General features: G+C 40.4%; 1 long non-coding RNA gene across 1 annotated transcript in view; it reads right to left on the bottom strand.

Annotated features, from left to right (window-relative positions):
• Positions 1 to 8,843: 8,843 nt before the first annotated feature.
• The window catches only part of LOC116549624, a 10,985-nt gene continuing 4,975 nt past the window's right edge, over positions 8,844 to 14,853 (bottom strand). The window contains exon 3 of the long non-coding RNA XR_004267968.1: positions 8,844 to 8,948. This is a non-coding gene — a long non-coding RNA (uncharacterized LOC116549624). The remainder of the gene's footprint in view (positions 8,949 to 14,853) is intronic.

Below are 14,853 nucleotides of genomic sequence, written 5' to 3'. Positions count from 1 at the left end.
TTGGGTCTCTGAGTGGACGTCTAGTTTGTTGATGATGAAGTTATTTCTGTTTCTTAGTTTTCCTTCTAACAGTCTGGCCCCTCTGCTGTAGGACTGCTAAGGTCCACTCCAGGCCCTGCTTGCCTGGGGATCACCTGCAGCAGCTGCAGAATAGTAAGGCTTGCTACCAGTTTCTTCTTCTTCTGTCTTTGTCCCAGAAGGACACCTGCCAAATGTCAGTCTGATCTCTCCTTTATGAGATGACTCTTTGGATATACAGGGGTTAGGGAGCTGCTAGAGGAGACAGTCTGTCTTTTACAGGAGCTCAAGTGCTGAGCTGTGAGCTCTGTTTTTCATTCAGAGCTGCTGGGCAGGTATGTTTAGGTCTGCTGCAGCAGAACTCATAAACTGCTTTTTGTTCCCAGGTGCTCTGTCCCAGGGAGTTAGGGCTTTATTTCTGAGTTTCCGTTGTGCTGCTGCCTTTTTTTTTTTTTTCAGGGCTGCCCTGCCCAGCAAGGAGGCAGCCTAGTCACTGTCTGCCTGCAGGGGCCTTGCTGAACTGCTGTGGGCTCTGCCCAACTGCCCTGTGAACTTCCCTGCAGTCTTGTTTATATGGGCATAGTTAGCACTGCCTCGGCAATGGTGGCCTGCCTCTGTATTGGCGGACTCTCTTTGTAATGCCAGGTTGCCTCGGCAACAGTGGGTCACCTTGGCAATGGCAGGCAGCCTCAGCAATGGCAGGCTGCCTCAGCAATGGAGGACTACCTCCTTATTGGTGGAGTGCCTCGGTAATGGCGGATGCCCTCCCTGACAGAGCTGGACTGTCCTGGGTTCAGCTGTGCTTGCTGTGAAACTCTCAATCCAGAGAGTTTCTGACTGCTGTTCTTTTGTGGGGGTGGGACCAGCTGAGCCTGATCACCTGGCTCCCTGCCTCAGCGCCTTTTTTTTTTTTCTTTTTTATCCCAGGTGTTCCAGTCGCCTGTGGAAAGGGTGCCACTCCCTGTTCAGTCCCCTCTTTAATCAGATGAATGTGTGGCTTCCCAGGGCTCCAATCACCAGCCAAAAGGGCACCTGGACCAGTGTATTTTGTATGGAGAACCGCTGGCCGGGCCGCCGACAAAGCAGCTGCACGGGGCAAAGCAGTACCGCCGACTGAAAGAACCGCGCCAGCCAAAACAGTCTCTCTGGCGACCCATGGGTCTCCTCCACCTGGGAATCTCCTGGTCCGTTGGCTATAAAAATGCGGCGTCCACTCACCCTCTGAGATTTCACTGGGAGCTGCAACTCCGAGCTGTTCCTAAACAGTCGTCTTGGATCGAACCCCACAAACATAAGTTTTAATAGCCAAATCAATCAAGCAGAAGAAAGGATGTCAGAGATTGAAGATCAACTCAATGAAATAAAAAGATAAGGCAATACAAGAGAAAAAAGAGTGAAAAGAAATGAACAAAGCCTTCAAGAAATATGGGATTATGTGAAAAAACCTAATCTATGCTTGATTGGTGTACCTGAATATGACTGGGAGAATGAATCCAAGCTGGAAAACACACTCCAGGATATTATCCAGGAGAATGTCCCAAGTCTAGCAAGGCAGTCCAAATTTCAAATTCAAGAAATACAAAGAATTCCACAAAGATATTCCTCAAGAAGAGCAACCTCAAGGCATATAATCATCAGATTCACCAGAGTCAAAATGAAGGAAAAAATGATAAGGGCAGCCAGAGACAAAGGTCAGCTAACACACAGAGGGAAGCCAATCAGACTCATAGCAGATCTCTCAGCAGAAAGAAAATCAAATACCTAGGAATACAACTAACAAAGGATGTAAAGGACCTCTTCAAGGAGAACTACAAACCACTGATCAACAAAATAAGAGAGGACACGAGAGAGCGTTCTCAAGGAGAACTAAAAACCACTGCTCAATGAAATAAGAGAGGACACAAGAGCTAGAAGAGAGTGGGGACCAATATTCAACATCCTTAAAGATAAGAACTTTCAACCAAGAATCTCATATACAGCCAAACTAAGCTTCATATGTAAAAGAGAAATAATATGCTTTACAGACAAGCAATTATTGAGAGATTTTGTCACCACCAGACCTGCCCTACAAGAGCTCCTGAAAGAAACACTAAGCATGGAAAGGAACACGTACCAGTCACTGCAAAAGCAACCAGTTGGCAAAGGCCAAAAATGCAAGGAAGAAAATGAGTCAACTAATGAGAAAGAAAACCAACCAGTAACAAAATGGCAGGATCAAATTCACACATAACAATATTAACATTGAATGTAAATGGCCTAAATGCCCCAATCAAAAGACACAGACTAGCAAACTGGATTAAAAGTCACAACCCATAGGTGTGCTGTATTCAAGAAACACATCTCACATACAAAGACACACATAGACTCAAAATAAAGGGATGGAAGAAGATTTACCAAGCAATGGAGAACAAAAAAAAAGCAAGGGTTGCAATCCTAGTCCCTGATAAAATGGACTTCAAACCAACAAAGATAAAGAGACAAAGAAGGACATTACATAATGGCAAAAGGATCAATCCAACAGGAAGAGCTAACTATCCTAAATATATACTCCCACAACACAGGAGCACCCAGATACATAAAGCAAGTTTGTAATGACCTAAAACAAGATTTAGGCTCCCACACAATAATAGTGGGAGACTTCAATACTCCACTGTCAATATTAGACATATCAACCAGACAGAAAATTAACAAAGATACCCAGGAATTGAATGCAGAGCTGGACCAAGTGGATCTAATAGGCATATACAGAACTCTCCGCCCCAAATACACAGAATGTACATTTTTCTCAGCACCACTTTGCATTTACTCTATAACTGACCACATCATTGGAAGCAAATCACTCCTCAGCAAATGCAAAAAACAGAAATTATAACAAACAGTCTATCAGACCATGGTGCAATGAGACTAGAACTCAGGATCAAGAACCACACTCAAACCCGCACAACCACTTGGAAACTGAACAACTTGCTTCTGAATGTTGACTGGATAAACAATGAAATGAAGGCAGAAATAAAGATGTTCTTTGAAACCTACCAGATTGAAAGCACAACTTACCAGAATCTCTGGGACACCTTTAAAGCAGTATTTGGAGGGAATTTTATAGCAATAAATGCCCACCAGAGAAGAGAGAAAAGATCTAAAATCGACACCCTGTCAAAAAAATTGAAAGAACTAGAGGAGCAAGATCAAAAAAACTCAAAAGCTAGCAGAAGACAAGAGATAACTAAGATCAGAGCAGAACTGAAGGAGATAGAGACACAAAAAAACCCTTCAAAAAATCAATAAATCCAAGAGCTGGTTTTCTGAAAAGGTCAAAAAATAGACAGATCACTAGCCAGATTAATAAAAAAGAAAAGGGAGAAGAATCAAATAGATGCAATAAAAAACGATAAAGGGGATATCACCACTGATCCCACAGAAATACAAACTAACATCAGAGATTACTACAAACAGCTCTACTCACATAAATCAGTAAACCAGGAAGAAATAGATAAATTCCTAGACACTTGTACTCTACCAAAACTAAACCAGGAGGAAGCTGAAACCCTGAATAGACCAATAACAAGGGCTGAAGTAGAGGCAGCAATCAATAGCCTACCAACCAAAAAAAGTCCAGATCCATACGGGTTCACAGCTGAATTCTACCAGACATACAAAGAGGGGCTGGTTCAATTCCTTCTGAAGCTGTATGAAACAATACAAAAGGAGAGAATTCTCCCTAACTCATTTTATGAGACCAACATCATCCTGATACCAAAACACGGTAGAGACTCAGCTAAAAAAGAAAACTTCAGACCAACATCCACGATGAACATTGATGCAAAATTTTCAATAAAATACTGGCAAACAGATTGCAACAGCACATCAAGAAGCTTATCCATCACAATCAAGTAGGCTTCATCCCGGGAATGCAAGGCTGGTTCAATATACCCAAATCCATAAATGTAATCCATCACATAAACAAAACCAAAGACAAAAACCACATGATTATCTCAATAGATGCAGAGAATGCCTTTGATAAAATTCAACAGCGCTTCATGCTAAAAACTCTCAATAAACTAGGTATTGATGGAACGTATCATAAAACGATAAGAGCTATATATGACAAACCTACAGCCAATATCATACTGAACGGGCAAAAGCTGGAAGAATTCCCTTTGAAATCAGGAACTAGACAAGGATACCCTCTCTCACTCCTCCTATTCAACATAGTATTGGAAGTTCTAGCCAGAGCAATCAGGCAAGAAAAAGAAACATAGGGTATTAGATTAGGGAAGGAGGAAGCCAAACTGTCTCTATTTGTGGATGACGTGATTGTATATCTAGAAGACCCCACTGTCACAGCCCAAAATCTTCTCAAACTGAGAAGCAACTTCAGCAAAGTCTCAGGATATAAAATCAATGTTCATAAATCACAAGCATTCCTATATGCCAATAACAGACAAACAGAGAGCCAAATCAAGAGCAGCCAAATCAAGAGCAAACACCCATTCACAATTGCTACAAAGACAATAAAATACCTAGGAATATAACTAACAAAGGATGTAAAGAATCTCTTCAAGAAGAACTACAAACCACTGCTCAATGAAATAAGAGAGGACACAAACAGATGGAGAAACATTCCATGCTCATGGTTAGGAAGAATCAATATCGTGAAAATGGCCATACTGCCCAAAGTTATTTACAGATTCAATGCTATCCCCATCAAGCTACCAATGACCTTCTTCACAGAACTGGAAAAAACCACTTTAAACTTCATATGGAATCACAAGAGACCCCTCATAGCCAAGACAATCCTAAGCAAAAAAAAAAAAAAAAACAAAAACAAAGCCAGAGGCATCATACTGTCAGACTTCAAACTATACTGCAGGCTACAGTAATCAAAAGCATGGTACTGGTATCAAAACAGACATAGACCAATGGAACAGAACAGAGACCCCAGAAGAAACACCACACATCTACAACCATCTGATCTTTGACAAACCCAGCAAAAACAAGCAATGGGGAAAGGATTCCATGTTTAATAAATGGTGTTGGGAAAACTGGCTAGCAATGTGCAGAAAGCAGAAACTGGACCCCTTCCTGACACCTTACACTAAAATTAACTCCAGATGGATTAAAGATTTAAACATATAACCTAACACCATAAAAACCCTAGAAGAAAACGTAGGCAAAACCATCCAGGACATAGGAATAGGCAAGGACACCATTACTAAAACACCAAAAGGAATGGCAATAAAAGCCAGGATAGACAAATGGGATCTAATTAAACTTTAGAGCTTCTGTACTTTAGAGTGAATCGGCAACCAACAGAATGCGAAAAAGTTTTTGCAATCTACCCATCTCACAAAGGGCTAATATCCAGATTCTACAAAGAACTAAAACAGATATACAAGAAAAATACCAACAACCCCATTCAAAAGTGGACGAAGGATATGAACAGACACTTTTCAAAAGAGAACATATATGAGGCCAACAAACATATGAAAAAATGCTCATCATCACTGGTCATTAGAGAAATGCAAATCAAAACCACACTGAGATATCATCTCCCACCAGTTAGAATGGCAATTATTTAAAAATCTGGAGACAACAGATGCTGGAGAGGATGTGGAGAAATAGGAACACTCTTACACAGTTGGTGGGAGTGTAAATTAGTTCAACCATTGTGGAAGACAGTGTGGCGATTTCTCAAGGATCTAGAAATAGAAATTCCATTTGACCCAGCAATCCCACTATTGGGTATATACCCAAAGAACTATAAATCATTCTACTATGAAGACACATGCACATGTATGTTCATTGCAGACCTGTGTACAATAGCAAAGACCTGGAACCAATCCAAATGCTCATCAATAATAGACTGGAAAAATAAAATGTGGCACATACACACTATGGAATACTATACACAGCCATAAAAAATGATGAGTTTGTGTCTTTTGTAGGGAATTGGATGAATCTGGAAACCATTATTCTCAGCAAACTGACCCAAGAACAGAAAACCAAGCACTGTATGTTCTCACTCATAGGTGGGTGTTGACCACTGAGAACACGTGGACTCAGGGTGAGGAGCATCACACACAGGGGACAGTTGGGAAGGTAGGGGAGAGACAATGGGGCTGGGGAGGGAGGAGAGGGTGCGGAGGGATAACATGGGGAGAAATGTCAGATATAGTATGCACCTAAAGTAAAATAAATAAAATTTTTTAAAAATGTTCAATTAAAAAAAAGAAAAAGAAATTTGAGAAAGGTGAGTAAGCTTCCTAGCAGGCACTGGGACTGAGAAAACAAGTTCATCACAAAATGATCATCACCTTGGCACATTATTATCAGGTTCTCTAAAGCTAAGACAAAGGAAAGAATCTTAAGAGCTGTGAGACAAAAGCACAGCTAACCTATAAAGGAAAACCTATCAGATTAACAGCACCTTTCTCAACAGAAACCCTACAAACTAGAAGGGATTGGGGCCCTATCTTCAGCCTCCTCAAACAAAACAATTATCATTCAAAAATTTTGTATCCAGCAAAACTAAGCTTCATATGTGAAGGAAAGATAGTCTTTTTCAGACAAATGAATACTGAGAGAATTCACCACTACCAAGCCACCACTACAAGAACTGCTAAAAGGAGCTCTAAATCTTGAAACAAATACTGGAAACACATCGAAACAGAACCTCTTTAAAGTATAAATCCCACAGTATTATAAAACAAAAATATAAGTTAAAAAACAAAAAGCCAAGGTACACAGGCAACAAATACCACAATGAATGGAATGGTATCTCACATCTCAATATTAAAATTGAATTTGAATGGCCTAAACGATTCATTTAAAACATACAGAATTGCAGAAAGGATAAGAATTCACCCACCAACTAGCTGCTGCCTATAAGAGACTCACCTAACACATAAGGACTCGCACAAACTTAAGGTAAAGGGGTAGAAAAAGAGATTTCATGCAAATGAACACCAAAAGCAAGCATGAGTACCTATTCTTACAGCAGACAAAATAAACTTTAAAGCAACAGCGGTTTAAAAATGCAAAGAATGACACTATATAATAATAAAAGGCGTTCTCCAACAGGAAAATACCACAATCCTAAACATATACACACCTAATACTAGAGGTCCCAAATTTATAAAAAAAAAATTACTAATAGACCTAAGAAGTGAGACAGCAATACAATAATAGTGGGAGATTTCAATATTCCACTGACAGCACTAAACAGGTTATCAGGAGAGAAAGTCAACAAAAAAACAATGGATTTGAACTATGCCCTGGAACAAATGGACTTAAGAGATATACAGAACACTCCAACAACCACAGAATATATTCTATTCAACAGTACATGGAAATTCCTCCAAGATAGACCATATGATAGGCCATAAAACAAGCTCAATAAATTTAAGAAAATTGAAATTATGTAAAGCACTCTCTCAGACCAAATAAAACTTGAAAGCAACTCCAAAAAGAGCCTTCAAAAGCATGCAAATATGTGGAAATTGGGTCAAAAATGAAATCAAGATGGAAATTTAAAAATTTTTCAAACTGAATGACAGTAATGACAAAACCTATCAAAAACTCTGGGACACAGTAAAGGCAATGCTAAGAGGAAAGTTCATAGCCCTAAATGCCTACATCAAAAAGTCTGAAAGAGCACAAACAGGCAATCTGAGATGACACCACAAAGAACTAGAGAAACAAGAATAAGCCAAACCCAAACCCAGCAGAAGAAAGAAAATAACCAAGATCAGAGAAGAACTAAATGAAATTGAAACAAATGAAAAAAGTACCAAAAGATAAATGAAACAAAAACCTGGTTCTTTGAGAAGACAAATAAAATGGATAAAATTATCAAGGTTAATCAAAAAGAAGAAGAAATAAAATCAAAATAAGGTCAATAGGAAACAAAGCATGGCCAGGCATGGTGGCTCAAGCCTGTAATCTCAGCACTTAGGGAGGCCGAGGCAGGTGGATCACCTGAGGTCAGGAATTCAAGACCAGCCTGACCAACATGAAGACACCCTGTCTCTCTCCTAAAAATACAAAACTAGCCAGGCATGGTGGCACATGCCTGTAGTCCCAGCTTACTTGGGAGGCTGAGGCAGGAGAATCGCTTGAACCCAGAAGGCAGAGTTGCAGTGAGCTGAGATTGCACCATTTCACTCCAGTCTGGGTGACAGGAGTGAAACTCCATCTCAAAAAAAAAAAAAAAAGAAAGAAAGAAAGCAGGAGATATTACAACTGACACCACAGAAATACAAAAGATTATGCAAGGCTACTATGAATATCTTTATGCATATAAACTAGAAAACCTAGAAGATATGGATAAATTTATGAAAAAAAATACAACCCTCCTAGCTTAAATCAGGAAGAATTAGATACCCTGAAGAGACCAATAATAAGCAGTGATATTAAAATGACAATTTAAAAATTACCAAGAAAAAAGTCTAGGACCAGACAGATTCACAGCAGAATTCTACCAGATAGTCAAAGAAGAATTGGTACCAATCCTTTTGGCACTATTCCACAAGATAGAGAAAGAGAGAACCCTCCCTAATTCATTCTATGAAGCCAGCAACACCCTAATACCAAAATCAGGAAAGGATATAGAGAAAAAAGAAAACTAAAAACCAGTATCTCTGATGAAAATAGATGCTAAAATCCTTAACAAAATACTAGCTAACCAAATCCAACAACATATCAAAAAGATAACCCTCAATGATCAAGTGGATTTCATACTAGGGATGCATGGATGGTTTAACATACACAAGTCAATCAATGTGATACACCATATAAACGGATTTTTTTTAGTCACATTGTCATCTCAATAGATGCAGAAAAAGCATTCGACAAAATCCAGAATCCCTTATGACTAAAACTCTCAGTATAATCAGCATACAAGGGACATTCCTCAACATAATAAAAGCCATCTATGACAAACGCACAGCCAAAATTATACTGAATGGGGAAAAGTTGACAGTGTTTCCTCTGAGAACTGAAACAAATAAGGATGCCCACTCTCACCACTCCTATTCAAAGTAGTATTGAAAGTCCTAGCCAGAGCCATCAGACAAGGGAAAGAAATAAAGGGTATCCAAACTGGTAAAAAGGAAGTCAAGGTAGATTGGGGGAAGATGGCCAACTAGTAACAGCTCAGGATTACAGTTCCCAGTGAAAGTGCAGAGGGTGAGTGGACGCCACATTTCCAGGCAGATTTTTATTGCCCACAGACCAGGAGATTCCCAGGCAGAGGAGACCCACTGGTCACCAGCACAGCTGTTTCAGCCAGGTTTTTGCCCGTGCAGCTGCTTTGCCTGCGCCCTGGAGTGGCGGTTCTCCATACAAAAGACACTGGTCTGGGTGCCCTCTTAGCTGGCGATTGGAGCCCTGAGACGGCAGAGTTGCCCATTCATCTGAAATAGTGAGCCAGGCCAGGAGATTCCTAGGCAAAAATACCGCCAGGAATCTCAGCGCCGCTGTTTCAGCTGGTTCAGTGAGTCACGGCATGGGAGATCCCAGTGCCTTTTCAACAGGAAACTGGAGCACTAGGAGAGTCGACTGTTCAACAACAACAACAAAAAAAGGCTCCCAGTCAGGGAGCCAGGTGATCAGGTTTGGCTGCTCCCACACCCCCCAAAAAAAAAAAAAAAAACAGTAATTGAAAACGCTCTGGGTTGAGAGTTTCACAGCAAGCACAGCTGAACACAGGAAGGTCCAGCTCTGTGGGTGAGGAGCATCCACCAATACTGAGACACTCCACCACTACGGAGGCAGTCTGACCATCGCTGAGGCAACCCGCCATTGCTATGGCAACCTGCCACTGCAGAGAGAGTCCGTCATAACAGAGGTGGGCCACCATTGCCAAGGCAATTCTAACTACACCCATATAAACAGGACTGCAGGGAAGATCACACGGCAGCTGGGTGGAGCCCACAGCAGCTCAGCAAAGCCTCTGCAGGCAGACAGTGACTTAGGCTGCCTCCCTGCTGGGCAGGGCAGCCCTGAAAGAAAAAACAAAGGCAGCAGCACAATAGAAATTCATTAAAAAAGGCCCTAGCTCCCTGGGACAGAGCACCTGGGGAAAAAAAATAAAAAGGTGGGATGGGGGAGTTTATGACTTCTGCAGGAGCAGACCTAAATGTAACTGCCCAGCAACTCTGAATGGACAACAGAACCCACAGCTTAGGACTTGAGCTCCAATAAAGGACAGACTGTCCCTTGAAGCAGCTCCCTGACCCCTGTATATCAAAAGAGTCACCTCATAAAGGAGACAACAGACTGACATTTGGCGGGCATCCTTCTGGGACAAAGATAGCAGAAGAGGAAACTTGTAGCAACCCTCACTGTTCTTCAGCTGCTGCAGATGATCCCCTGGCAAGCAGGGACTGGAGTGGACCTCAGCAGTCCTATAGCAGAGGGGCCAGACTGTTAGAAGAAAAGCTAAGAAAAAGAACTAACTTCAGCATCCACAAACTGGAAGTTCACTCAGAGACCCAATCTGAAAGTCAGTAACTACGAAGACAACAGGTGGATAAATCCACAAAGATGGGGAAAAGCCAACGCAAAAAGGAAGAAAACACCCAAAACCAGAACACCTCTCCTCCTGAAAGGGATCACAACTCCTCACCAGCAAGGGAACAAGGTTGGATGGAGAAGGATTGTGATGAAATGACCTAATCAGACTTCAGAAGGTGGTTAATAAGAAACTACAGTGAGCTAAAAGAACATGTTCTAACCCAATGCAAAGAAACTAACAACCTTGAAAAAAGATTTGACCAAATGCTATCGAGAATGGACAACATAGAGAGGAAGATAAGTGAGTTGATGAAGCTGAAAAACACAACACAAGAACTTTGCAATGCATGCACAAGTTTCAACAGCCGAATTGACCAAGCAGAAGAAAGGATATCAGAGGTCGAAGACCAACTCAATTAAATAAAACGAGAAGGAAAAAATAAAGAAAAAGGGTAAAAAGGAATGAACAAAGTCTCCAAGAAATGTGGGACTATGTGAAAAGATCGAACCTATGTTTGATACGCGTACCTGAATGCGACAAAGAGAATGAATCCAAGCTGGAAAATACTCTTCAGGATATTATCCAGGAAAACTTCCCCAACCTGGCAAGGCAGGCCAATATTCAAGTCCAGGAAATACAGAGAACAGCACAAACATGTTCCTCAAGAAAAGCAACCCCAAGGCACATAATCATCAGATTCACCAGGGTTGAAATGAAGGAGAAAATGCTAAGTGCAGCCAGAGAGAAAGGTTGGGTTACCCACAAAGGGAAGCCCATGAGACTCACAGCAGATCTCTCAGCAGAAACCCTACAAGCCAGAAGAGAGTGGGGGCCAATATTCAACATCCTTAAAGAAAAGAACTTTCAACCCAGAATCATATATAAAGCCAAACTAAGCTTCATAGGTGAAGAAAAAATAAAATCCTTTGCAAACAGGCAAGTACTCAGAGATTTTGTCACCACCAGGCCTGCTTTACAAGAGCTCCTGAAAGAGGGTCTACACATATAAAGGAACAACCAGTACCAGCCACTCCAAAAATATACCAAATGGTAAAGTGCATCAACACAATCAAGAACCTGCATCAACTAACAAACAAAACACCCAGCTAGCATCAAAATGGCAGTATCAACTTCACACATAACAATATTATCCCTAAATGTAAATGGACTAAATGCCCCAATCAAAAGACACAGACTGGCAAATGGAATAAAAAGGAAAAACCCATCAGTGTGCTCTATCCAGGAAACCCGTCTCACATGCAAAGATACGCAAAGGCTCAAAATAAAGGGATGGAGGAAGATTTACCAAGCAAATGGAGAGCAAAAAAAAGCAGGAGTTGCAATTCTCATCTCTGATAAAAAAGACTTTAAAGCAACAAACATCAAAAGAGACAAGAAGGACATTACATAATGGTAAAAGGATCAATGCAACAAGAAGAGCTAACGATCCTAAATATACATGCACCCAATACAGTAGCACCCAGATACATAAGGCAAGTTCTTAATGACTTACAAAGAGACTTAGACTCCCACACAATAATAGTGGGAGACTTTAACACCCCATTGTCAATATTAGACAGATCAACCAGACAGAAAATTAACAAGAATATCCAGGACCTGAACTCAGACCTCGAACAAACAAACCTAATAGACATTTACAGAACTCTCCACCCCAAAGCCACAGAATATACATTCTTCTCAGCACCACATCACACCTACTCTAAAATTGACCACATAATTGGAAATAAATCACTCCTCAGAAAATACAAAAGAACGGAAACCTTAACAAACAGTTTCTCAGACAACAGTGCAATCAAGTTAGAACTCAGAATGCAGAAGCTAACTCAGAACCACACAGCTGCATGGAAACTGAACAACTTGCTCTTGAATGCTGACTGGATAAAAAATGAAATGAAGGCAGAAATACAGATGTTCTTCAAAACCAACGAGAACAAAGACACAACATACCAGAATCTCTGGGACACATTTAAAGCAGTCTCTAGAGGAAAATATATAGCAATAAGTGCCCACATGAGAAGCAAGGAGAGATCTAAAATTGAAATCCTAGCATCAAAATTGAAAGAGTTAGAGGAGCAAGATCAAGAAAACTCAAAACCTAGCAGAAGACAAGAAATAACTAAGATCAGAGCAGAACTGAAGGAGACAGAGACACAAAAAAACCTTCAAAAAAATCAATAAATCCAGGAGCTGGCTTTTCGAAAAGGTCAATAAAATAGACAAACCGCTAGCCAGATTAATAAAAAAGAAAAGAGAGAATAACCAAGTTGATGCAATAAAAAAAGGATAAAAGGGGATATCACCACAGATTCCACAGAAATGCAAACCATCAACATCTTTATTACAAAAAACTCTATGCACATAAACTAGTAAACCTGGAAGAAATGGATAAATTCCTGGACACTTGCATCCTCCCAAGCCTAAGCCAGAAAGAAATTGAAACCCTGAATAGACCAATAACAAGGTCTGAAGTTGAGGCAGCAATTAAGAGCCTACCACCCAAAAAAAGCCCAGGTCCAGATGGGCTCACAACCGAATTCTTCCAGACATACAAAGAGGAGCTGGTACCATTCCTTCTGAAACTATTCCAAATAATCCAAAAAGAGGGAATCCTTCCCAAATCATTTTATGAGACAAACATCATCCTGATACCAAAACCCGGCAGAGACAGAAAAAGAAAAGAAAACTTCACGCCAATATCGATGATGAACATAGATGCAAAAATCTTCAATAAAATACTGGCAAGCCGATTGCAGCAGCACATCAAAAAGCTAATACATCATGATCAAGTAGGCTTCATCCGGGGGATGCAAGGCTGGTTCAATATACGCAAGTCTATAAACATAATTCACCACATAAACAGAACCAAAGACAAAAACCACATGATTATCTCAGTTGATGCGGAGAAGGCCTTTGACAAAATTCAACAGCCTTTATGCTAAACACCCTCAATAAACTAGGTATTGACGGAACATATCTCAAAATAATAAAAGCTATTTATGACAAATCAACAGCCAATACACTGAATGGGCAAAAACTGGACGAATTTCCTTTGAAATCTGGCACTAGACAAGGATGCCCTCTCTCACCACTCCTATTCAATATAGTATTGGAAGTTCTACCCAGAGCAATCATGCAAGAAAAAGAAATAAAGGGTATTCAAATAGGAAAGGAAGAAGTCAAATTGTCTCTATTTGCAGACGACATGATTGTATATCTAGAAGACCCCATTGACTCAGCCCAAAATCTCCTGAAACTGACAAGCAACTTCAGCAAAGTCTCAGGATACAAAATCAACGTGCAAAAATCGCTACCATTCCTATACACCAATAACAGACTTAAAGAGAGCCAAATCAAGAACGAACTGCCATTCACAATTGCTACAAAGAGAATAAAATACCTAGGAATACAACTAACAAGGAACATAAAGGACCTCTTCAAGGAGAACTACAAGACACTGCTCAACAAAATAAGAGAGGACACAAACAGATGGAGAATCATTCCACATTCATAATTAGGAAGAATCAATATCGTGAAAATGGCCATACTGCCCAAAGTTATTTACAGATTCAATGCTATCCCCATCAAGCTACCAATGACCTTCTTCACAGAACTGGAAAAAAACACATTAAACTTCATATGGAACCAAAAGAGAACCTGCATAGCCAAGTCAATTCTAAGCAAAAAGAACAAAGCAGGAGGCATCACGCTACTGGACTTCAAGCTATACTACAAGGCTACAGTAACCAAAACAGCATGGTACTGGTACCAAAACAGAGATATAGACTAATGGAACAGAACAGAGGCCTCGGAGGCAACACAACGTATCTACAACCATCTGATCTTTGACAAACCAGACAAAAACAAGCAATGGGGAAAGGATTCCCTGTTTAATAAATGATGTTGGGAAAAGTGGCTAGCCATGTGCAGAAAGCACAAACTGGACTGCTTCCTGATGCCTTACACTAAAATTAACACCAGATGGATTAAAGACTTAAACATAAGACCACACCATAAAAACCCTAGAAGAAAATCTAAGCAAAACTATTCAGGACATAGGCGTAGGCAAGCACTTCATGACCAAAACACCAAAAGCCTTGGCAACAAAAGCCAAAATAGACAAATGGGACCTAATCAAACTCCACAGCTTCTGCACAGCAAAAGAAACAGTCATTAGAGTGAATCGGCAACCAATAGTGTGAGAAAAAATTTTTGCAGTTTACCCATCTGATAAAGGGATGATATCCAGAATTAACAGAGAACTAAAACAGATTTACAAGAAAAAAACAAACAAGCCCATT

This window comes from Sapajus apella, unplaced genomic scaffold, assembly GCF_009761245.1.
Source record: "Sapajus apella isolate SASKATOON/1434 unplaced genomic scaffold, GSC_monkey_1.0 scaffold6, whole genome shotgun sequence".
NCBI lineage: Eukaryota > Metazoa > Chordata > Mammalia > Primates > Cebidae > Sapajus > Sapajus apella.
The sequence above is the reverse complement of the archived record's forward strand: the minus strand, read 5'-3'. Positions and strand labels throughout refer to the sequence as shown.